This window comes from Lipophrys pholis (genome assembly GCF_963383615.2).
Source record: "Lipophrys pholis genome assembly, chromosome: 21".
Lineage (NCBI taxonomy): Eukaryota > Metazoa > Chordata > Actinopteri > Blenniiformes > Blenniidae > Lipophrys > Lipophrys pholis.
Genome location: NC_137649.1, coordinates 4,173,261 through 4,199,416, shown reverse-complemented (window position 1 = coordinate 4,199,416; position 26,156 = coordinate 4,173,261). Strand labels below are relative to the sequence as shown.

Sequence of the window (26,156 nt, the reverse complement as noted above, 5' to 3'; positions counted from 1 at the left end):
TCATAATTCAACAATGTTCAGGCTAAAAAACAAACAGTCCTATCTGCGGATGATGTCGCCACCAAAATGTGACATGAGCCGATGTGTTTGGAGCGTAAATGTATGTTGTTATGTGAATAAACGTCACCGTGGGAACATTTCAATTCTTTACTGTCGGTGGTATTTAGGTTAAAACCCTCCTGCTGAAGCTCCTCACTGGTCTGAGTGTTGATGTTAGACGGGCTGGAGTCTGAGGTTTAATATCAGTGTGTCTGAAATGAATTTGTGTTATAGATGATTGCTTAAAGGCACAGGCACGCACGCACACACACACACACACACACACACGCACACACGCACACATTCACACGCACGCACACACACACACACAGCTGACACAAGGCCGGCATACTGTTCCATTTACTCCTGTGGTCTTAACTACTGTGTTGTCTCTCTCTCTACCTGTGAGGACACACACACACACACAACACACACACACACACACACACACACACACACACACACACACACACACACACACACACACACACACACACACACACACACACACACACACACACACACACACGGGCTGTGGGAAACCATAGGAACAGATGAAGGCGCTGTCAGCAGCACCTGCTCCTCCTCCACAGTTTGCACTCATCCTGTGATCCTTTGTCTTTCTCCTTTAGCTCCTTTTCTTCCTCTCTTCTCCTCTCTTCTTCTTTTCCTCTCTTCTCCTCTCTTCTTCCTTTCCTCTCTTTCCTCTCTTCTTCCTTTGCTCTCTGTTTTCACCTCCTCTCTTTTCATAAAGAAGCAGACTACTCAAAATAACTAAAGCTTCCCTGAAGTCAACAACAGCATCACATTTCTAATCAGTTGGATTTTTGACTTGTTTTGCTCTGAGGCAGTGGTTGGTGCTCTCGCCTCACAGCGGGAAGGTCGTGGGTTCAAATACCGCCTGTTTGCATGTTACCCCCGTGTGCCCAATGGGTTTCCTCCGGGTACTCTGGAGGTTTATAGGTGAACCCAAAGTGTCCCTTAGTGTCAATGGAGTGTGTGTGGTTGTTTGCCCTGTGATGGACTAGTGACCTGTTCAAGGTGTATTCCTGCCGTCGTGAGCTGGGATTGCTCCAGCGCCCGCAAACCTGAGCAGGATTAAGCCGTATTAAAGATGGATGGATGGACTGATGGACATTAATACTCTGACATGCAGAGAAAAGGAAGAAGCAGGTAAGGAAATAGAATAATGGAAGAGGAATGAATACAAAAAGAAAAACAAAGTAGATGGATATGTACAAGTACTAGAAGTAGAATGAGAAAGTAGAATGAGGAATAAGAAGAAATATTTGAAGAAGATGGAGATTTAGAAATAGCTGAAGATGAATCAGAAGTAGAAAAAGAAATAGAAGAGAGGAAAGACAATGAAGAGGAAGAATGAGACAAATAAGTTGAAATAGTATAGAGACAGAAGTTGAAGTAGAGAGAAGAAGTATGTTCTTATTGTTCTTCTACTGAGCATGTGCACAACTACTATTTACTGCAGCTGTGGTGCGCAGTCGCAGTGTTTCAGAAAAGTGTTTTCTCCCTGTTTCCATGGAGACGGAGTCAGAATGTTTTTAAAAGTAGCATTCTTTATGTATCCGGGCCCCGTTGTCATGTAAACGGAGACCCAAAAGACAACAAAATGTTCACATTTTCACCTTATAAACAGAAATAAACGAATGAAGACGTGAAAATAGCAGAAGGTCAATGACAGGAAAATGGATAAGATTGAACAAATAGAAATAGTAAAGAGAAGAGAAGTAACAGAAGAGGAAGAAGAGAGAACTTAAAATAGTAAAAGAGGAGGAAGACAAAGACGTTGAAATAGTAAAATAGTCCAAGAGGAAAAAAAACCAGTGGAAATAGTAGAAAGGGAAGAATATGAAGAAGTAGAGGAACATGTCAGCGGGTCAGAAACAGACTAAACAATCATGCGGCTGAAGACGATGTTTACAGATGAAACGAGAGTTAGATTTTTGGTTTCCATCACAATAAATTCTATCACTGTTGTATCACCCCCCCCCCCCCCCCCCCCCCCCCCAGAACCTCTGCAGCAGTCGCTGAGCGGGGTCGGTCTTGTTCTAATGTGCCGCAGACGCCACCGAGAGGAGAGACCAAGTGACACTTTACATGAAGCATTTATTGCTCATTACCGCCTTCAAAAGGCTGCTGCTCTCTGACAGTTTGTCGCAGCCGCGCCGCGTCCGTCTGTGGAGGCTGAATGTGTCGTGATGGCACAGTGACACATAAAGATGTAAACACGAGGCCTTTTCTTTCTCCCGCATACAATCAGCCATCATCTGCGTAACGCAGTCAAGCGGCGAACGTCCGTCCAGAGGCAAATCAGGATAAATCAGTCACTTCACTCAACTCTAAGTAATCCTGGCTGATATGTCTCAAACAGATAAGTCCCAGATTTCAACGTTACAACCGGAGGACAGCCACGACGGCGGTCAGTCTCATCTGGAGCCTGTCCGTCTCGCCTTCTTCGGCTGCTGCTGCTGCGACGAGCGAGTATCACAGTGTAGGTTAACAAGTTCCATTAAACTGCTCCGCTTGTTATCTGCCCTTCTGCAGACGTACCGGGGGGGTGGGGTGTGTGTGTGTGTGTGTGTGTGGGGGGGGGGGGGGGGGGGGGGGGGGGGTGGGGGTTGACAACCACATGATGCAACAAACCTCGTAGTCCTGGATCACCACACAGCTCGGCCCCTCTTCACTTTCCCCCTCTGTGTGCACCATATGCTCCACATAATGCACTGCCATAAGGCTGCTCACATATTTATTAAGGGAAAAAAAAGAAGAGGGCTTATTTTCCATCAAGTTGTTTTTTGTTTTTTTTTTTAAATCTGCATCCATGCAGCGTATAAATAATCCAATGGGGATGTCTTAATACGTCAAGCAGTAGCACTGTCACACACAAACTGAGATGTAATAGTTTGTGTTTAAATCTCCAGAAAGGTCTTCAACAGACGCCACAGCAGCCCCCAGATTCTGCACAAGACAAACAGGTTTCCTCAAAATTCACAAATCTGGAGGATCTGGACAAAAAACTAAAGCAAACCTTTGTCACAATTTCGTTCAATCAAATAGTTTTGGTGTAAAAGTGTGGAGATTATCTTGCTCACTTCATCCTGCAAACTTGCAAACGCCTGTATCTACGTTGGCTTCGGGGGAAAATGGAGCTGAGTCCAGCTGAGGGTGGGCCAGAGCAGGACCAGGGAGGCGCCGCTTTTAGTGAGCGCCACAGAAAAGTCCTCCTCTCGACCAAAGGGCGTAAGGAGAACTGACTCTTCAACAATTCCAAAGAACTGAAGCTATTTATCTACGACCCATTCTTCAAGTGAAAACTGAAAAAAAAAAAAGTTGCGTTTTGTGTGCTGAGTCACTGAAAACCGCTCCAAGGCCATGTTGATAGAGGAAGCGTGACTTCTTGGAGTGAGAAAAACGCACCTCCATACTGCAAAACTTAGAACATCCCACTGGGAAAGTGGAAAATTTCAGAAGTCCAAGAAGTCGACATGGCGTCAGTCGGGCATTTCCATGACGCCCATTCAAATCCAGGAAGTGACATAAACACACAAACGTACAGTGTGAGTCCATCCCGGACCTGTCGTAGACTCCAATCAGCTATTTAGATCTTCCAGGATCCATCATTTTTTTTTTTTCAAACTCTTTCAACTTAATTTAGGTTTCTTTCATTTCTGTTTTTTTTCATGTTTTGATGCATTAATCAGTTTTTTTTATCTTTTCTGCCTCCGTGTATTACGATACCTGATACTAGTATCGGTGCGTTCCTAATTTCTTTTGTTGATTTGTGTGGAGGTTTCCATATTGCCACTAACTTTGGTCAGGTTTGCGATGAGAGAAATGTATAAAGGTGAAGTATAACTGTCATGTCTCTCTATTTGTATAATCTGGACTGATTGTTTTAAGGTTGAGTTCTCTGACCTCGGGTCTCCAGCGATGGGAGCCATGACACGCCTCGGCCTTCGGCCCACCAAACAGAGAGCTGATCTTTGTGTTTGAGTGGGCAGACGAGGAAGAGAGAGATTCAGTGTTGTTGTATCGAGCCTTTGTTTTAATACCAACAATCTTTCTTTGTTTTGACTTGCAGAGTCTTTCTGACCTCGCTCATTTCGGCTAATCCCGACTCTTTGGTTTCCCCCTCCAATTAGTTCTCTCCTTCCATTGTCTGTTCGTCAATCCTTCACGGAGCACACCTCCTGTCTCCTTTTCCATCTTTTGTTCTCCGCTGTCCACCGTTTCCCTCTTTTGCTCAGCCTCCATCCATCACCATCCCGTCTTCTCCTCCACTCCTCCCCTCATGCCGGTGGCTGTAATCATTCCTCACCTATTTCCCCATTTAAAGTTACACTTTTCTGTCGTCTGTAGTTTTAATTAATCACACGACTCGTTAACGAGTTTCTCCCCCCCCCCGAATGTTAATTAATCAGGTTTCTGGCTTAATGAACAGTCTAAACTCGTTAAACCTGTTTCGCTCTTAATTAGCCTGTTAGCTCCGGGGCCCAACGCGCCCGACAAGACTATTAGGGGCTACTACGCCTTAACGCCGCCTGGCTGGGTGTGTACGTGAGCACACGTGCTGAGATTACCTCACTCCCTAATGGGGCTACTCAAATATTTATGGGGCAGGAAGCTGAATGGGGAAGAATGATAGTGCTCAGGGAGACAGCAGACACTGAAGGAGCGCATGAGAAGACTGATGCTGCCTTCCAGTGCCCCGAGTAAGCTCCGACTTCCGGCCTCGGAAGCCGCAAAGATATGGAAAGCCCGAAGGGTCACGGCACGCCTCCTCTGCTGCTTCAGCTCCATTCTGACGTCGCCCACTGGCTGGACTGACAGCAGAGCCAACGAGTGTTTCTAGATTACCACAAAGGGCCACTAGGGCCGTGATCGTCGTACGTTTGAACTGTATTTTTTCACGTTTGCTGAGGTTAATTCTTTAGTTGGCAAGAAAAGAGAGAATAAAACTTTACGTGCATATTAAAAGACTTAGTAAGACTTTTCGTATCCTAAACAGCTTGAGTCTGGAAGGTCGAGCGAGTTTTTGATGACTCCACATGATGAAAATGTAAAACTGCGCTCGGAGCCACTGAAAACACAACTTTTTGAAAAGAGCTCCCAAGCAGGAACTTCTTGACAATGTTCGGTTTCCATGGAAACGAGGGGAAACGCAACTTCTTGGAAAATGCTCCGACTCCATGCAAAAGTGGAGAAAACGCAATTTTGCCCAAAAAATAAACAAACAAACAAAAAAACTCACAGTCTGGGGAAACCCAAATTTTTGAAAAACCCTCCAGCTCTGTCTTCGACTAGATGGAGGAAGACGCAAGTTCTGAACTTCTGAAATGCTGCGACTGTGTATTTACTAACCCGTAGTAAATATTTCTTCTGCACATGTGGAAGGACGTACACAATAACTTCAATGGCGGCCTCCAGAGTTGCACAACAACCAACAGCGCCAACCGGTGGTCTGACATGCCAATGAAATCATTTTGAACGTTTCTGCTGTTTCCGCGTACACAGACGTAGTTTTTAAAGAGTTGCTGGGTAAATACGAAAACCTTTGAGAAACAAGAATGCAAAAACAAAGTGTTTTCACTTGAATCGTTGACTAAATGACAGCTACGTCTTGTTTTACTCTGCAGGTGTTTGTTGTTAATCTGACTACATTCATTTAGGTCGATCACAGTCCCACAAGCTGGGGCCCTGCTCACAAAATGATATTTCCATGGAACAAAGATTCTTATATGTAGACCGAAAACTAAGAGCTGGAAGTTTTCATTTCCCCCGTCAAACATCATTAGACAAATCACCCCCCCAAAAAAGACGGATGTTTGTGAACACAGCCCAGCGAAGGCTGCAGTCTCACAGCAGTGGAACACTCCAACAACACGCCTTTGGACCTTTGGATGTTTTTCATCTCATTTGGCATCTTGTGCAGTTTGAGGAATTCACGAAACACCAAATCTGAGTGAATTGGAGGCGTAATTCACTTCAGATCCGCTTGTTTCTTTCTTCAGGCGAGTGAAAAAGTGCTCTGCCAACAGTGTGAGGTAATCCCACTTGTTTCCAATTCTGCTCACTTGTTTCAAGAATCCTCTGGCAACAAGTGCGAAGATCTTAAAAAGAAAGAAACAAGAGGAAAAGACAAAGGCAGACTGCCACAAGTACACGGAGAAACTGAGACTGGATGTGTGTGAAGTGAGCGAGAGTCGAGCTTGGAAACCAGCGAAGTGATCTCACTGCCATTCACAGATCCGACAAGAGGAGGCGAGTCGGCCTCTATAATCGTATTAAAAGGAGTCGTTGACAGTTATCTTAAGCAACGCGGGACGCAGAGGGGCGAGGAGGCGAGGAGGCGAGGAGAGAGCGACGGAGGATGACGGCATCGCCGCGGTATCCGGCCGGGGAAAAGCCGAGGCGATGACATCACGGCGTCCAACCCACAGCGAGACGAGCACGGGGTCAAAGTGTTACGTTACGAGGATGACAGTGGAGGAAGGATGGAGGGAGGACGAGAGACAGAGAGAGAGAGAGAGAGAGAGAGAGAGAGAGAGAGAGAGAGAGAGGGAGAACGAGATGTATTTTGGCTGCGAAAGAAAGAAGCAAACAACAAAATGAAAAGAAAGCAAAAGAAAGACGAGGAAAAGAGGTCAGCATGAAGTCAGTGTTGAGGGACTGGGTGGAACCAGATGGGAAACACATGCTGTGAGACACACACACACACACACACACACACACACACACACACACACACACACACACACACACACACACACACACACACACACACACACACACACACACACACACACACACACACACACACACACACACACACACACACACACACACACACACACACCCAGTGTGGGCTGCCCCCGATGATGACACGTTGACACCAGATGGAGGGATGACACTCATCCTCTTCCCTTTGCCCTCCATCCTTCATTCATTAATGATTCAACATCATCATTATCGCTGTCACACCTGTGGAATTCTGGGTAATCGGGTCCCCGCAGGTTCGGTGATAAACTCCTCGAATGCGGCGTAACCTCACAGGAATGCTGCATTCAAAGACACATGGGGGGCGTGGTAAACGAGAGCATCGTGGGAGAAAACACCACCCTTCTTTACCTGCGTTATGGATTCTTATGGTGCGCTGATGCTGACGGAGCCGACCCGGCACACCTTGACTCACAAATACCCGTCACCTGCAAACTTCCCTCTCCAAGACGCCGAGGAATTATAAATATATATATATGCAGAATACACTCAGGTGGAGCTTATTCTATGGACCGATGGTCGATCTAATTTTTAATTTCCCAAATCTATATTACAGCAGGAGAGAAAGACTGTGTCAGACGTCTGAACAGTAAAATCTTAATCAGATTATAGACGTTGAAGTTTAATTGTTGAAATCGCTGCACTTTAAGAGAGAACCTAAGATGAAGAGGTGATTGGCAGTTCAGTTGTGAGCATATGTGACCACATAGTGTACGTGTATATCCACGACTCGAATGTGTAAAAGTATTTAGTCTATTGTAATAGAATACATGTATCTGTATGTATTTGTTATATTTTGAATAATATCATTCCATAATCATGATTGTACATTATTAGCTGGCGATACGTTTCTTTGTTGTTACTTAGTCACTGTTAGATCGGTTAAATATCCTTGTTTTATTGGTGTGCACTGTTGATTTTGATATTTCAATTTGAGCATTTTCAAAATAAAAAATGTATGAAATGAAATCACTGCATTAACTAGAACAACTTTCGCATTTTTATTTGACTATTCTTTACAGTAGTTAGTGTTTTGGAATGCAAATCCTATTAAAAAGACTGTTAAATATTATTTTGCAGAATTGCTATTGTTAGTACCAGTTGATATTTTTATTTTTCCCATTTGAAGACATTTTATTTTGTAATCTTTATTGTACTTTTCATGTTTCACTGTTCATGTGAAAGCGACCTCAATAGCCAGGCGCAGTTTAGTGTTTTATGTGAATGAGTGTTTTTATTTACCTTTTAGTATGTTTACATTATTAGCTCATGTTGGCAACATCGCACAAATTATATAAATTAAAATATGCTCAGAAAGCTCTTTGGCCTATTTTGTCGCGTTGTTTTTTTCATGTTTTACATCAGGAAACGGTTTGGAATGTTCACAAACTTGCAAATTGATCTAAAAAATCAATGAAAAAAAAAATTCTCATAAAATTGATAGTGATATTTACCTTTTTTATTTATTTTTGCTTATTTTTAAAGCAGTATAAGTACGAATAGTAACTTTTAGCTACTTGTTGATGCCGAGTACTGATACCAGGACCTATTAAATGCCAATAAACCAAAATTATACTCCATTCGCAAGTGACATGCGAAGGCTATTCACTGCCACGAACCACCTCCACCTCTCTTGTCTACCTGCTGCTGATGTTGCTGATATGACTGATATGAGTATCGGGGATCTGTCACAAGTACTTGTACTCCGTACAGTATCGGACCTGATACTGTTTTCAGTATCAGTGCAGCCCTACCAGGTACACCCTGACAGGTCACCAGCCCGTCACAGGTGTAAGGAAGGAACACTCACAACAACACTCCTTGCTTTTCCACGTTCTTCTGAAGGTCTAACGAGGTGGGCTGAGGGAGGAAAAGCCCTCGTGAGAAACATCTGCACCGCCTCGTATTTAAGTCTCTGATTCACGACGTCTCACACACCTGACTGCCACCCGACACATCGGGAACCGCAGGTGTGTCGTCGGCATGCTCAGGAAAGTCCACACTGTATGTGCAGCATGTTAATAGGTGAATCTTTGCATTTCTGTCTTTGTGCAGCTTTACATGAGTGTGCGCGTGTGTGTGTGTGTGTGTGTGTGTGTGTGTGTGTGTGTGTGTGTGTGTGTGTGTGTGTGTGTGTGTGTGTGTGCGTGCGTGTGTGTGTGTGTGTGTGTGTGTGTGTGTGTGTGTGTGTGTGTGTGTGTGTGGGTGTGTGTGTGTGTGTGTTTGGGTCTGCGAGGACACAGCATGGCACTGAAGCTCTCCCGCTTTCGGAGAAGCTGAGGCATGAACAGCTGATTGTTTCCATGGTAACGAGGAACCTGCTGCCGACACCTTCGGCTGTCAAACCCCGGCGGCGACGTCAAAGCGGCCTCGTTAGGTAACCACACGGATACCTGTGTGAGAATGGATTTTCCCCTGGCGTCTTGTTGCTTGACATTTTTGAGCGGAAATTGCGATAAAACTAAAAAACAGTTCTTGTTCGTTTAATCTCACGTTTTTATTATTCGGTTCTGTTCACTAAGGCGATATCCCCTCGACAAGCCTCGGCCTCCTCTCACTCAATCTCATCTGTCGGACCACATCTGCAAATAAACCTAAACCCTCCCGTCCGTATTTATTGGTTAACTCTCCTAATTGTCTTGTGCCATGCTTTACCTGGGAACAATCCAGGTGCAGTGGAGTTACACCACAATAGTGATCTGAGTACTTGCGTCCCCGATGAGTACTGCCTCTGAGGCTGAGTTCACGTGACCATTTTAGGTGAAAAGTTTCACAGCGTTCCGGGTGTCCATTTACAAGACACTGTGCTTGGAGTCACTGAAAACGGAACTTTTTGAAAAGACTTTTTTTTTTTTAAATGCTCGGACTCCATCTTTATGGTATGTTAAATGTGCAACTTTTTGGAAAACATGGCTCCTATGCATGTACAGCACGACCGTAGTAACTAGTAGTTCTGCACATACTCAGTAGAGACAATCAGAACAACGTTTCCTCCGTCGTGTCAGGAGTCTCAGTCCAGATTCTCCTGGACTTTTATTTTGACAGTCACCGTAATAACAATCCAACTTGGTCTTCAAATGTCCGTGTTCTCCTGGTATTAATGTTTATAGTGTGTTGTTCTCTGCTGCGTGTGTGTGTGTGTGTGGTTTCATTACAAAAACATACAACAGCGTTATATTTATTATTTTTCAACATTGCTCCCGTTTCTGAAACTTTTACTGAAACGCAAAAAACCCCGATGTCTTTTCACTCGAAGCGCAGCGTAAGCAGAGCCTAAGAATGGCTTCCAGCTGGTTTTCCACTTGTTTTTGACCCGTTCTATTAAAGTTTTGTTCTCAGCTCCAAAGTCGTGACTTTGGACATAATTGTGGCGTCGTTCTCGTTTACGACGGGTTTCATGTCGGTTCCCGACGATACGAGACTCGTTTTATTCTGCCGTTGAACCGGCCTTAGGCTGCTGCTTTCATTGCACGAGGCTTCAGAGGCGACGCTGACGTGTAAACGCGGCCTGTAATACTGAAAAGCTGCACTTTGTGGCGATTGGCTGACGTCAAAAATGGGAGGAGACTCGGCACGAGTTAAAGCGAGGCGGTTCCCAAACAGGTGCTCGTCTTCTGGGGGGTTTCTGCAACACGGTGACCTCAGAAGGGCGTGGATCCCCGTTGCTCCAGATCAAGGTCCTTGTTACGTAACGAAAATTAGCACCATAAACGCCAAAACTTTGAAAACTAGGAGCTAAATTGCATTTAAAGGGTCTCGTCAAAAAAGAACCCAGACAAAAGGAACACCACAGGCTTAGCAGGGCCCAAATTTACTCTAAATTTTACTTTTATAGATGCTGGGAAGTCATGCCGTGGAAAGTCTGGTTGCGTCACACGCAGCCGTGGATGCCAAAGCGGCACGGAGCGTTTCATAATGCCGAGGGATGGGAGCGCACAGCGGTATGGCACCGCGGCAGTCATCCAGCTCTCATCAGAGGGTAAACGGCAGAATTACAGTTTAGGTTCCAGAGGAGTGGGATACGTTACCGCTTTACATAACAGCTGGAAAACACAATTAATGCTGATTCACATGCAGAAATGACTGTCGGAGGAACGAAGCGGGAGAGTTGTTGATTCGTTCCAGCTTGGACGGAATGATTTGTTTTCTGTGTGGGCATGAGTCAACTCTGTGGCAGAAACAATCAAATCATTCAGTTAATTCCAAACTGGAAGATTATATGTTTGTTTTTCAGAGGGAATTATTTGGGCAAAACCAAAAAAAACAGTAAAGTATCAGTATCAGTAAAGGATATTATTTCTTTATGGAATAAAAACTTTACATTTATTTCTTCAATCAAACCAAAAGACAAGCTTGTTTACAGTAAATATCAGTATTGAACAATAATCCTAATTATTTGTCATAACGATAACGTCACTTAATAATCTAAACAACTTCAGGTTTGGATGAATAAATTAATTATTATCATTCTTATAAAGTCTGGATTTTCCTTTGTTTTATGCATTTTCCAATTTAAAAAAAACCCACACTCAAATATGGTTTACATCAGGATGTCAGACGTAAGGCCCGTGTGCCGATTCAGCCAAACCACCGAGCAAATTGTATAAAACACCCATAATGCAACAGCTTTAGATGATTTTTGGACATTTCAATGTATTCTGCATCATTAAAATTGCCTTTACATTGAGACTGTAATGATTTTCTGCACTAGTTTGTGAAAATATAGACATTTTCCTCACGAATACTCTGACGCCACAACAAAGAACAACTCAAAAGTTAAAGGTTATTATGGCACAATTCTACTGGTCCGGCCCGCTCAGGATGAAAACGGGCTGAATGTGTTCTGACATCACTGGGATAAATTCTGAAAACCACTGAAAAACTAAATATTTGTTCATATAAAAGAGAAGCGGATCGTGTCAGTTGTCAGGATCCGGACCATGGTGTTGTGTGGCTGTCGACCCCGTGAAGCCAATAACAAGGCAAAAAAACAACTAAAGTTGTGAAACACTGATTTAAATGATCAAAACCAGGCTGAGAGTGACGAGGACGCCTGTAAACACACACGTACATCACGTCACTGCTGAATGCATCATAACTGCTGTCAGGTCGAAGTGAACCGGGCCTCCTGCTTGCAGATGTCGCTCCGCTGAATCACCAACATGTCGAGCGTGGGAACCGCTTGGGAGTTTCCACGCTCGCCGACTGATGTGGTTTTACTCTCGAGGGCTCGCCGCGAATCCCGCCGGTCACGGGATACTGCTTCCTGCTTCAGGCGCCGCGACGTCACGGAGGAGCCTCGGCTTTTAAAAAACCCGTGTCAACCTGTTTTCGGAACCATTCTGCTGTTGTTCAGGCCCAAAACAAACGCACTCAACAACAACAACAACAACAACAACAACAACAACAACAACAACAACAACAACAACAACAACCTGTTTGCCAACCAGCCAGTCCGGCCGTGCAGGTCTGGAATACCTGGAGAGGCGTGTCCAGCGGTGGCTGTTTTCATTCATCGCATAAGTTCCGACTGTCTTTGTCGGCTTTAAGTCAAACAGCTGACGTGAAATTTGTTTCAAGTGAGTCAGTGGTGGATTCTGGGAAAGGGTTGGGTAAGGATGACCAGGGCTGATGGGAAATACATCCAACACACACACACACACACACACACACACACACACACACACACACACACACACACGCACGCACACACAGGATTGTTATGTATTTTACTGCCTTGGCGATGCGGCAGGAGAAGACGAAGCCGTGCCAGTGATGTTTGAATTCAGTTAAGGAGGAAAGGAGCAGGAAGATGAAAGGAGGAGAGAAAGAAGACAAACAGCTTTGAGCAACAATAAACAAATGAAGATACGACATGTTTAACAGACCTTTCTCCTTGTTTAATGATCGCACGGTTTAAAAAAAAAGAAAGGAAAGACAGAAAGACAGAACCGTGGACAGAGAGAAAGGAGCAGTTTTTCCACAGATGTTTGGCCTTTTGACGTTTCGACACGGGAGCTTTAGCTTCAATCTTGTTTTCAGTGGAATCACAACAGTCAATAAAAGTGAACCTCAACCCTGAAACCAAGTCGGCGTCTTGAAGACAGAAAAATCAGCGCAAATCACTGCATTCTGTGCAACTCCGCCCCAACGAATACCTTCAGCAGTTTTTAGTCCATTACCTCATGGAAAAAAAGGATAAATGAAATGTCGGCTCATGAACCTCATATTGTCTGTTGTGCAGAGGTGGAATCATATCAGTGGTTTTCAAACTACTCTGATTACACGTTAATACTGCAGCCAGACGCTGACAGAAGCTGAACCTGGGTCAGTCGAAAGATCATGAATTAATTCAGAGAACCCTGGACGGGTTCCCAGTTGGTCACAAGATGCTCGGCGGGAGCTGGAACCAGCGTTTCTAAGAACTGGGCTTCTTAGCATTCATTATAGTTGGACTATTAATTATTTGTGAAGTCATGACCTTAAAATCTTTAAATAACTGCTCCTCCTGGAGATCCGTTAAAGATCTCAAACACTCAATTACGGTCCAAACCAGCGTGCGTTCAGCAGTTTGCTCGCCACAGCCGTCCTCCTCGTCTCATGGAAGGACAGTCGGTGGACTGAGCTCAGCAGAATGAGCTGTTTGTTATTTGCGGGACACAACCGATACTGACCCCGTTTACACGACAACGTTTTCAAGTGAGAACCTGAACCTGTCCTTGAGTTCTGGGTGTCCGGTTACACGACAACGGTGCCTGGAGCCACTGAGCATACAACTTTATGAAAATGCGCCAAGTCCATCTCCCTGGAGACGGGAAAACACAAGGTGGTGAATACAATCGGACTCTGTCGCCATGGAAACGGAGGAAAACGCTCCGACTGCACATGCTCACCACGGCCACAGTCACTAGTAGTTCTGCACATGCTCAGTAGAGACGATCAGAACAACGTTTCCTCCAGTCGTGACTCCCAGTCCAGATTCTCCTGGGACTTGGTAGTTTTATTTTGACAGTCACTGTAATAACAATCCAACTTGTTCGTCTGTCCACTAGAATGTCCCTGTCCTCTCCTTGGCCGCTGATGACAAATGTCTTAGGTGGGGCTCTTCATTATAATTCAATTGCAGCCAATGTTAATTAATTTAAATACAGTTTGTTTATAAACCACATTACAACAGTTTGGTCTCTTTTAGATTTGTGATGAAACATTATAGTTCTTTTAAAAAGCTCATGAATAGAGAGCTCTTATTAAGACTCTTTTATTAACATACTTGTAATAAGATCACATCATTTCTGTTTGTGTGCATTTAAAGATAACTTTAATGGACAAAGTTGAACCTGACCTGAAGCTTTTCAGCCAAATTCCTCCTCTTAAGCAGGTAAATAAAAAGAGATGTAACAGAGTTGATGATCAGAGACTCACGGCTTGTTGTCTTCATCTCAACATCTCGTAGAAACAAGCGAGAACGAAGCAGAACTGACTTTAATTAATCACCAAGCAGGTCCGGCCAGGGGCCATTTAAAAAGCGCCCCAAGTCTCTGACATCAAACGACGCTGATTGGTTTAATTTCACGTCGTGTATTGTCCAGCCGCCACTCTTCATAGCGTATTGTCCTCTGCTGCATGTGTGTGTGTGTGTGGTTTCATTGCAAAAACAACCAACAGCGTCAACTCATGGCCTGGCAACTACATCATCCTCAGTGTTTCTGCCGTGTCTGTGGAAACTGACATCCTTTTCAAAATGTTGCCGTGTAAATGCGAAACTTTCCCGAAACAACTTTCACTTAAACGTTGCCATGGAGACCTGGCCTGAGCTTTGACGTGTGATGGGTCCAGCCTCCCTCCTGACTTCCAGCTGTCGCTGCGGTGAAACGCGCACATTGTCTCGCGCACGAATCTCCGTTTCTTCACCTCAGACAACAGCGACAGAAGCTCCAAACTCTGATCTCTGTGTGAAGGAATCAGGGAATCGCACCCGCACCCCCGGCTCACATCGAGCAGCGACCGAAACCAGCTGTTATTTTTCCCGTCATTACTCGTTCACGGTCGACTTGGTTTTCTTTGGGTAGCCGCGCTTGACCCGGTGACGTCACGCGATCCTGGAAAGAGCGCGCTGCCCCCTCTAGTGGCCGCAAGGGTGCTCGCAACCTCCCTTTGCTCACCGACGCATCGAGTCATTGCATCGCCCCTCCGCGGTTCGCTACCCCCTAGTGGCCGTCACAGGTCATTGCACTGACCCTCCGCTCTGCCTCCCCCGGTGGATGATTGCGGTCATTACACCCAAACCCACACAATTCTCTCGTCATCTCACACGCATATATATATATGTATATATGTATATATATATATATATGTCCTTCCAACTGTCATACCATTTAAAAATGGGCTTTTCCAAAAGTATCAAACATATTGTCATGAAGTGTCAGAGAAATAATCCTCAATCAACAAATTTCCTCAGCTATGATTTTTTTTTTTATTCGCCTGCTTCTGTGTAAACCAGCTGATCTTCTTCAAATGTCACGACATTACCAAACATCCCACCGCTCCCTGCCCGTATGCCGGCGTCATTACAAGCACTCCGTATACTGATAAAGTGTAATTGAGTACTACAAAGCCGCTGTGCATCCTGACCCTGGCCCCGTTCTTCATTCCTTACTCCTGCACACGCAGCAAAACGCTGAAGGTTACAGCTGACTCAATAACACACTGTGGGAGGAAATAGTCTAATTAAAGCTTTCCACTATTGTCTGCAGGTCTGCTTCCAAGATCCCATTGTAATCGGATTACAGCAGCTTCGAAAGGACAATTATGGCGTCTAAATTTAAAAGAATGGAATGGAAGTCACATGAATTTTTTCTTTTTTTTTTCTCCCAAAATACTTTCCATGATTATTTAGACATGTGGTGTCTGTGATTGTGGAACAAAACATTTTAAAAAAAGCCTTCTTGTGACTTTTTATAACCTTGAAATATCCAAGTTTCTCCACTTTTCACCTAAATTTAGACTCGCTGCGATATACAACCACGGAAAATGTGCAAAATGGACAACAGCACATGACCCGAGACGCTTCAAGTGGATTATTTTGGTTGAGGTTCAAGGCTTCGGTTTATTTTACCCAACAGCTTCGACAAACAGAGAAGTGAACGAGGAGAAAACAGATAAAACAAGTACTTTAGGAATGAAGTTTATGAATTGATTAATCCATGTTTCACCAATCAAAGTTTGAATTTACTTGATGATATTCACCTTTGAAAGGACAAAGAGACTGACCCTCCTGTGGTGAGGTGACAGTGCGAACCACAACCCCACCAAAGTGGAGACGCAGAAAGAGGTGAATTTTTTCAAATCGCTGCAACGTTTAATCAACAGCAGATGTTTCACTGTTGGAAATCGTCAACAATCTGCGGTTTTTTATGACATCAAGCCATTCATCTTCAACACAGAATCATCGTTCCTCGGGTTGCCAGTGCAGGATGGATCAATTCTATTCGATTCTTATTTACATGGGGCCAAATACAACACATCATAAGACATTCTGACAGAGAAAAGTCCAACAATTCCACATGAGCGAGCAGATGAGACAGTGGAAAGGGAAAACTCCCTGTTAACAGGAAGAAAACCTGCAGAACCAGGCGCATAGGTGGAGACTTTGTCTTGTTGTAGTCGGAGTGATTGGATAGAAGAGAAAAGTAGAGTACAGAGACAGAAGGAAAGAGTCGGGAGGTATACAGACCCTGGTTTGAGTACCGGGTAAGGATTGTGGGGAACGATAGAGACGCTGGTTCAGGTGGAGGAGGGGGGGGATTGCGAGGGGGATACAGACCCTGGTTTGGGTCGGGATTGTGGGGAATGATAGAGACGCTGGTTCGGGGGGGGGGGGGGGGGATTGTGGGGAGGGATACAAACTGAAGTTCGTGCAGGGCGTGACAAACGCAACAAAGAGAGGCTCAGCGCCGGCTCTGGGTGGCGGCAGGATACAACCTGGACATGTTCCCCATCCTCACGGGACAAACACGGTTCCCAAACGGACAAAGCAGGAACATGCAAACCAAACAGAACGAGACAGAAACGCCTCCTGGAAACAAACCGACTTACAGACGTGAAGCTGTTAGCCACTATCCTACCCCTAGCTTCAAACCAAGTCCATTTGAAATTGAGACGGTTTTTACACAAATCACCGCTGACAGGCTCACCCAAACCAGGCCTTTTCACAATAAAACCCACAAGTATTCAATACTTTTTTCTTTTGTTGTTGCCATTATCCATCTTTTACAGCTGTGGAGCCGATCCCAGCTGATTACTGGTGAAATGCAGGGTGCACGCTGGACAGGTTCGCCGGGATGAACAGAAAGACATTCATCTTTATGGAAACCTTTAATCGAGAGCAGGCGCCCGCCACCACAATCTGCAGTTTCTTTTTAGTTAATATTGTCAATACTTGCAGCGAGTTTAAAGTGGCCGCCCCAGCTGCCCGCCACCTGTCCGCGTTGCGTGCGTTCCCTGACTTTGTCCACATGCAAACACGTATTTCCATTTCGACGGCTGACGTACGCCAGGCTGCAAAACGCAAAGCCGGGTTTGTGCCGACGATTCCCTCGCAGCTGCCGCGTGCCGCCGCGTGCCGCCGCTGGAGCGACTGCGTCCTTGCACACTGTCAATAAAGCAGGCGTGGGCGGATTCACCCTCTGAATTATCCTGCTGTTTAGCTCCATACAAATACTGTGGCGACCCGTAATTTGAGCCAGTTCAAACTGTTTGATGTTTACTTTTCAGCCCTGGACCACAAATTTACAACAAAATGGCACCAAACAAACTCTTGCCCCGAGTTTTGTCAGTGACTCATCAAACTACTCCATCTGTTGCTTCATTTCATCTCCTGTTTCTACATATTTAGCTTATTGTGAGTGAGCGCTCGGCTGATGAAAGCCATATTTCCCTCTGACGGGGGGGGGGGGGGGGGTGAAGAAATCCTCGAAGCCCCGACCGCGAACACCCCTGTGCCTGTACCCGACCGGGGCAAGACAGCTGCAACAATATGGGGCGAGAGAGTGAGGGTGGGAGAGAGAGTGAGGGAGGGAGCGAGCGGAGAGGTCAGCGGCGGTCTATTTTTATCCATCGTTTCTCGGCTTGAATGGAGGCAAAGACGAGTTGTGTTGAAAGGTGCGCGCACGCAAATGAGCTCATAACCTTGGCACGGGGCCAGCTGCTGAGAGCCACGCCGTGTGTGTGCGTGTGTGTGTGTGTGTGTGTGTGTGTGTGTGTGTGTGTGTGTGTGTGTGTGTGTGTGTGTGTGTGTGTGTGTGTGTGTGTGTGTGTGTAGCTTAATGCTCTCATTGACTGTGTTCTTCTGAAGGTTTGAAAATGGATCAAATCGACTAAAATCCCAGAAAGAAAACAACCAACTTCCATTTTTTTTTGGGAGCTTTGAGAAACTCCAGAGCTGAAAATTTGTCCAATAACTGAGCAGAGATCCTCTTCAACTCTATTTTGTGTGTGTAATCCATGGTTCACAGTGTACTGCGGTCATTTCAGACCGGTTCCAGGGTTTAGTTGCCCCCCGGTGTTCCTCAGGGTCCGATCGGGGTCCAATCTGGACCCGATCATCTTGCTGCCTGTGGACACGGTCCGGGAGCGGCCGTCCAATCTCTGCTTTCCGAGCTCATTCGACAGCTTTAGCGACTGTTTTAGGAAGTTTGTTCAGACCGATAACGGCGTAACTCCGGTGTCCCACATCGCCTTGGTTCGTTAAGGTTTCCGGAGGTCTTACCTGCTGTCAGTCTGCGTGAGGTCTCAACAGGAATCCCAACAGGAAGTGACCATCCTGGAAGAGGAGACACGGGAAAACAATCATGAGGAGGAGAGCAGGAATTTACACTAAAGATCGAGAGTCACACGGTGCAGTTGAACCCGCATCAAATTCACAAAGATTTCGACTTGATGAAACAAAGCAACCATGAAAAACAAGATTCAGACCCAATCCTTCAGAAAGTGGTTTCAATGGAATCGCAGGAAACTGTTTTACTGGTTTAGGTTCAGATTAATCAGGCTAACGTCAAGTAAAATATATAAACAGGGAAAATAAATAATAATGAAAATAGATTAAAACTGAAGCGACGGACAGACTGATAGAATAATATTTAAAAGTAAAACGAAAGTGTGAAACTGAAAAGAACTTAAAAACAAACTGAAATGTAAGTTAGATATGAATCTAATGAAAGAAATGAGTGTTTTAAGGGAAAAACACCATTAAAAGGCTTTGACTTGGGAAAAAATTCTATAACAAAAATTATTAAAATGAATTGAAATGAACTGAGATAAGAAAATTCTAATTCAAATTAAAATAAAATAATTAAATAAATTAAATAATGCATAAAATTGAAAATACAAATATAAATGAATATACAAAATAAATTATATCAACTCAATTAATAACATAAAAAGACAAAACCAAGAAACTTCATAATATACAACCAATAACATTTAATCAAAATACCTTGATAGATAAACTAAAACCAAGTTAATGATCGACCAGGAACGTAAAAAGATAAACTAGAGGCTGGATGGAAGTTAAATAATAATATTTAAATATATTACAATGTATACAATGTAATTATATATATATATATGAAGATACGTGTGTGTGTGTGTGTGTGTGTGTGTGTGTGTGTGTGTGTGTGTGTGTGTGTGTGTGTGTGTGTGTGTGTGTGTGTGTGTGTGTGTGTGTGTGTGTATTTCTGAGGGAGTCCAGTCATTGTGGCAACAGGAAATAAACAGGATGTGGTGAAGGACGCGGTCACTGGAGGTGTGAAGCAAAGAAAAAAACAAAACTAGTGCTTTGAAATGAAAACAAGGGGAGATAGAAGTAGAGACTCTGTAGGAGAAGAGAGAATGAATGAGAGGAGTGGGGGTGGGAATGAGATGAAGGAGGAGGAGGAGGAGGAAGAGGAGGAGGAGGAGGAGGAGGAGGAGGAGGAGGAGGAGGAGGAGGAGGAGGAGAGGGAGAGGAAAGTTTCTTGAGTTCATCTGATTTGTTGTCTATTGGCTGCAGAATGGAAACACACACACACACACACACACACACACACACACACACACACACACACACACACACACACACACACACACACACACACACACACACACACACACACACACACACACACACCCTACATATAGATCCTTGAATAAACACACACACACACACAACTGTTTTGAGATCACATTTTTCCAAATCGTCCTCTTTCCTCCGGTCTGCCAGTGAGACAGGGAAAAACTATGACACTGTTTTTCTGTTTCATGTCTGTCAGAACACACACACACACACACACACACACACACACACACACACACGTGCGTGAAAGCTTTTCCAAAGAGAAAAATAAAGCCATCCAGCTGTGCAGCTTTTTTTTCCTGTTTTTAAAAATAAACTCTTTATTGGCCTATTCGTACATGATCACACTTAATCTGCGTGTTTAACCAAAAGCAGGAAACTGATTGGATCTGGTTATTGATTTTTCATTCTTTTTCAAACACTCCAACATACTCCTCCACCGCATTCGTTTTCCAAACTAATGAAAACGCCACAAAAAAAGATTAAAACGACAAACGCCACTGACCCGCTGAGTCTAACGGTTTTTTTTTTTGTATCGCCGTTGACCTTCGCGGCTCACAGCTATGCTATTAAAACATTTCAATCAATTCAAGGCTTTTGTTTTCTTTAACATTTAAATGAAAATTTTTAAAATGTGATTAAATGAAGTAGTTAATCCACAGCTCTGACAATTCACACATCATAAAAATGAAGATGTCATATTTTTAGTAAACAAACGCGAAGCAGACCAGCTAGTGCTTAGATCCTGTAATACCTCTTTGAACCACCAGAGGGTGCAGCAGAGCTCTGATTGACATTGATGTGTGGTGGTTTCGAGGTGACTTCCCGTCAAGCAGTAGAGACGCATAGAAAGTTACTCCGATAACCAAAAGACAAATCAAAAATTTGCCCAAAGACACTAGAAACAGGGGATTTATATGTAATCTAATGCAGTCTTTAGAGTCTGTTGCGTGATGTGTCTATACTCCTTAAACATGCCATAACAAATAGGATAATTGGGTAAGTTTGGCTCGAGATGAGACATTATTTTAACACTTGCAGCTTTAATCGAGTTAAGATCATCTAATGAGGCTGATGTAAGTTCTGTGACATGAGACGCTTTAAAGAGGGAAAACTGTTGTAATTAGCTATTTAGATTAGAGTCAGCAAGAAAAATCTGCTTCAAGTGTTTTAAGAAAAACGTGTTTTAAAGCTACAGAGAGATAATGAAGGGGGAAATACTTTTTCTCTTAGGCCTTGTTCATACGGCTAAAATCGACGTGTCTGATAGAATTGTGTGGCGCCGGTCATCTTAGTCTGTGGTGTTAAGGTGGTGGTGTGTTTTGGCTCTGGGGCAGGGTGTCGCAGTGCCTCTGAGCTCATAGCGAGGTCGTGGGTTCGAATCCAACCGGGGGCCTTTCCGTGCGGAATTCCCATGTTCTCCCTGTGCATGCATGAGCCCTGGATTACAATGTGATGTTGTCGTTGGTGTGAATGTGCAGGTTTTCTTTGGCTCATCTGGTTTCGTCTCACAGGCCAAACGTACATTAGAGGTTAATTAGCGACCGGGAAGTCGGTTTTAAAACGTGAGTGTGATGTCCCGCGACGGACTGTTGACCTGCCCGGTTAGTCGTTAATCGCCCTGCGACGGAGGTCCTGCAGGTAGAAAAGCTCACCACTCCATCACTTTTTAAGATCTAGGACACGGGGGTGTACTACTGGTTGAAAACACGCCGCTGACAGTACTGCTGTGTGGAAAGAATGAGGAAAAACCGATGAAAGGAAAAATTCATGGAGGGAGAGGGGGATGACATGAAACAAGGTCATAAGTTGGATTAAAATCGGCAACATCTGGAATACATGGCTGCAGGGTGGGAAATTAGGAGCAGCCACCAGCCAACTGGTGGCTGTGTCTGCGAGGTCCGTCTACTGAACCGGCTGGGTTTGGCCGGTGACCCAGTCTCATCTGGAGTTTGACTCCGCGCGTTCAGCTGCCAGAATGATGAAAGAGGCAAGTGGATTTGGGAGACCGTTAACCACCGTAGGCTGGCGTAGGCGACGAGCGTCAGCCTCGCTCCCGGCCTTCCCGATAGTCTGCTCAGCCTGCCGCCCAGTAAAACCAGGGCTGATGTGAAAAACAAGCCCTCAAAGCCACGTGACTGCAGGAAAGTGAAGTTCCCAGTCCAGCTGATCACGTCTCTCTCGGCTTCTTTTCCTACCGACTTTCCAAACTGGATGATGGAAAGATGAAGCTGCAGAGGAGAGACGAAAAAGGTGTGGAATATCTCTCTGCCGATTTTCCTTCACGTGCAGACTGGGAAGTACAGAGCCCTCCTGGCGAGCAGCAGATCCCACTCTATTCTCATCTCTTCCCTGTTCTCCTTTTCCCTCCTGTGACCACTTCCATTTCTTCTTCTTCTTCTGCCCCGGTCCTGCTTCTGTCTTACCCTATTATTTCCAGCTGTGCCCCACTTTTATTATAATGAAACAATAAATGAATCCAGACAATCAGGCGAACGATTGGCCCGGAGCACCACAGAACAACCGATCCAAAGGTAGTTAATGTGGCGTTTGCAGATTTACGAACAGATTTGACTCATTCAAAACGGTTGCAGAGTTGAAAAGCTAAGAACATATATCAGAGGGATACTGAGGAGTTTCCAACAACCTCACCTTCGAAAAACACATCAACCAGATCACCCGGACCGCCTTCTTTCACCTCAGAAACGTCGCCCGTCTCCGCAACTCACTCTCCTTCCCCGCGGCTGAAGGCCTCATCCACACTTTCATCACATCCCGAATCGACTCTTCATCTTCAAAAGTCCTCAATAAACTTCATCCAGAGCTCTGCTGCCCACCTTCTCACCCGCTCAGCCTTCTCCATATCTGCCCCCCCACACTCTGGACCCCCCCCCCCCCAACACACCCGTGACTGTACCGAACCGAACACCTTCAAATCCCCCATCAAAACTCACCTGTTCAGAACAGCTTTTAAAACTTAAATCTATTCCCTGACACTCTGGAGGAAACACTCTTATTGTCCCTCTACTGAGCGCGTGCAGAAGAACTAGTTACTGCGGCTGAGCAGTGGCAGCGGTTCCACAGTCGACATGGAGCCCGAGCGTTTTCAGAACGTCCCACCTGAGAAGCTGTTTTCAAAAAGTTTCCGGGGAGACGGAGTGCTTTCAAAAAGTTTCAGCTTGGGATCCATTTGAAACTAGTTGCATGTTCAGTGGCTCCAGGCACCGTTATCGTGTAAAGGGACACCCGACACGCAGCTGAAGTTCTGTGTTTACACTCACAGTAGCTCTGATTAGCATTAGCATCTCGTCCTCCTTAAAGCTCCGGCTGCTGTGATTAGAAGTTCCTCTCAGCCAGGGGAAACACACACACACACACACACACACACACACACACACACACACACACACACACACACACACACACACACACACACACACACACACATCCATACCATAACTACTACTTACCTAATCTTAAACTAGTATAAACACTTAAAACCTTTTAAAATGTGAGGACTTTTCACAATATCAACCTTCAACCCCGAAAATCGACTGTGATGTGTGAGTAAACAGACTGAGGTCTCCAGAAAAGTAATAAATACATGTCCATGTACACACACACACACACACACACACACACACACACACACACACACACACACACACACACACACACACACACACACACACACACACACACACACACACACACACACACCACAGAGGAATTTCCTAGTTTCATATAAAACTGATAATGGGATGTGTCCCAGCGGGAGTGGAAAATCAGAGGTGACTTATGAGCCTCCACATTCCTGCGCGCGAACCCCCACCCCACCCCCCGCCTTACACACACACACACACACACACACACACACACACACACACACACACACACACACACTGGAAAGGAGAGCGACGGAGAGCTGGCGTAGAGAAAACTGTTAAGTCCTGGAAGTTTCCATGTCTTCACAGCGTTGGGCCTCTTTATCGTTTGTCTTTGGTTTTGACACGGAGGAAAGGGGGGGGTGGGGGGAGGGGGGTTGGGGGGGAGGGGGGGGGGCAGTTGGGCAAGTTTTTTTTTTTAACATGTTGCTGCAACATGCGATGCAGCTAGTGGGAAGAATAAAAGAGGGAATAGGACTGAGACAGACTGTGACACTGACAAATGTGAGCGGAGGAAAACAGACACGCAGGCGAGAGGAGAAGAGGGAAGATAGATGAGAGACGAAAGGAAGAGAGGATTAGGAGAGTAAAGGATATGAATAAGGAGGCAGTGACAGACAAAAACAAGAGGTGACGGGACACATCAGGAGGTGAGACGGGGTGAAGTGAGGACAAACGAGGAGGGGAGGATGTCGGCAGAGGAGACAAAGAGACAAAAGCAGCACTTATTTCCACAATATTACAGTTTCTATTCCTCATCATTGTTTGTAGGAATCAAGAAGTGCGTCTCCACCTGCGATGAAGTGAGATTCAGAAGGATAAATCAACCCATCCTGGAAGACGTGGCGACCCAATGTACCTGCCAGCCGTTTTAATCTTATTAAACCAATTGGCGGCGCATATTTAAAACAGAGAGACTTCAGGAGTTACGAGGAAGGTGTTTGCTTGCATGTTTGAAGTCATAAAATAAAAATGTGTTGAGTCACAGACTGTATTTCTGACCAAAAGCTCTCGATCTTGAAGCTTCCAAACTAATAAATCCCTGTTTCCTTTAACTCACTCGAGTCTTCATCATCTTTCCTGCTCCTCCATCACTCACTCTCTCCAGGTTATAACTTTTTTCTTCACTCCCCCGCCTCTTCTACACCTCCATCTGTCCTTCAGTGCACCCGTCGCTCCGCCTCCTCTGTCGGGCTCTCTGTCCCCTTCGTCCTTCAGTAAAGACACCTTTTCTTTTGCCCCCACGCTCTTCTTCCCTCACTCCATTTCGTGCGGCCTTTCGATCTATTTTTCCCCTCTCTCCATCTGTGCAAAACCCTTCTTCCTACCGACATCCCTCCATCGCCAAGCCGGGCGACCAGAGGCTATGATAGGCTGCCACTGCCCGCTGTGTGTGTGTGTGTGTGTCTGTGTGTGTGTGTGTGTGTGTGTGTGTGTGTGTGTGTGTGTGTGTGTGTGTGTGTGTGTGTGTGTGTGTGTGTGTGTGTGTGTGTGTGTGTGTGTGTGTGTGTGTGTCTGTGTGTGAGTGTCCTGGCAGTGTTTTGTAGCACAGAAGGTAAGAGGGGCTCATACCTGCAGAGAGAGAGAGAGAGAGAGAGAGAGAAAGAGAGAGAGAGAGAGATAGTTGTGTTTGGTAACATGAGTTTTGTTTTTCAGTTCGGACACAATTATAGGTCAGACGTTAAAAACAGAGAAAGAAAAATAACTTAACAATGCAAAAAAAGAACATTACTTCACAGCCACTGAAGGCAGAAATACTCGTGAAGCGACACGAGGACTTTGAAGGTAGTAACTTCACTATATTATATGCAGTGAGAGTCCTTTACATGTTTGTTTGGTTTTTGCGAGTCAATTGAAAATCAAGCATCAAACTAGATTGAAAACAGTCGGTGCACAGGACCAGGTTTAATGAGGCATTCGCAGTTTCACTGTACCGGCCGTGTGTCCTTAGACTTGCATGGCTTAGTCGCTGAGACGAGCATGTGGTACTGGCAGGATCAACCAGGAGCTGCTGGAAACTGAACAGGTCCAGATCAATTCTGAATTCTATAGAAAACCGTGTCCGAAGATTAGTCTGACGGTACCATCGAATTCCATCTCAATCTAATTCCAAACCACTCTCGGGCCCCATTTACACCATTTTTGTGTTTTCCTGTCAGAGAAGTTTTGCGCTCACACAGCAAGATTTTTGAAAACGATGACAGTTTCCACGGAAACCGCGGAAACAACAATGTAGTTAGCTTGTTGGGCCACGAGTCGGCGTTGTTGGTTGTTTTTGTAATGAAGCCACACAGCAGAGAACAACACGCTCTAAACATTAACAATGACGAGTACACAGATATTCTAGTGGACAGACGACCAAGTTGGATTGTTCTTACGGTGACTGTCAAAATAAAACTACCAAGTCCAGGAGAATCTGGAGTGGGAGTCGTGACACTCTGGAGGAAACGTTATTATTGTCCAGCTACTGAGCGTGTGCACAACTACTAGTTAGTTCGGCCACGGTGACCAAGACCAGTAGTAGTGTCTCTGCCTTGGAGTCGGAG

The 26,156-nt window shown here is 45.0% G+C and overlaps 1 protein-coding gene across 1 annotated transcript in view; it reads right to left on the bottom strand.

Moving 5' to 3' along the window:
* hivep2a (HIVEP zinc finger 2a) overlaps positions 1-18,660 on the bottom strand; it is a 66,032-nt gene extending 47,372 nt beyond the window's left edge. Inside the window, exon 1 of the mRNA XM_080490843.1 lies at positions 18,602-18,660. The gene's annotated coding sequence lies outside the window, so the exon portion shown is untranslated. The remainder of the gene's footprint in view (positions 1-18,601) is intronic.
* Between the last annotated feature and the right edge of the window lie 7,496 nt (positions 18,661-26,156).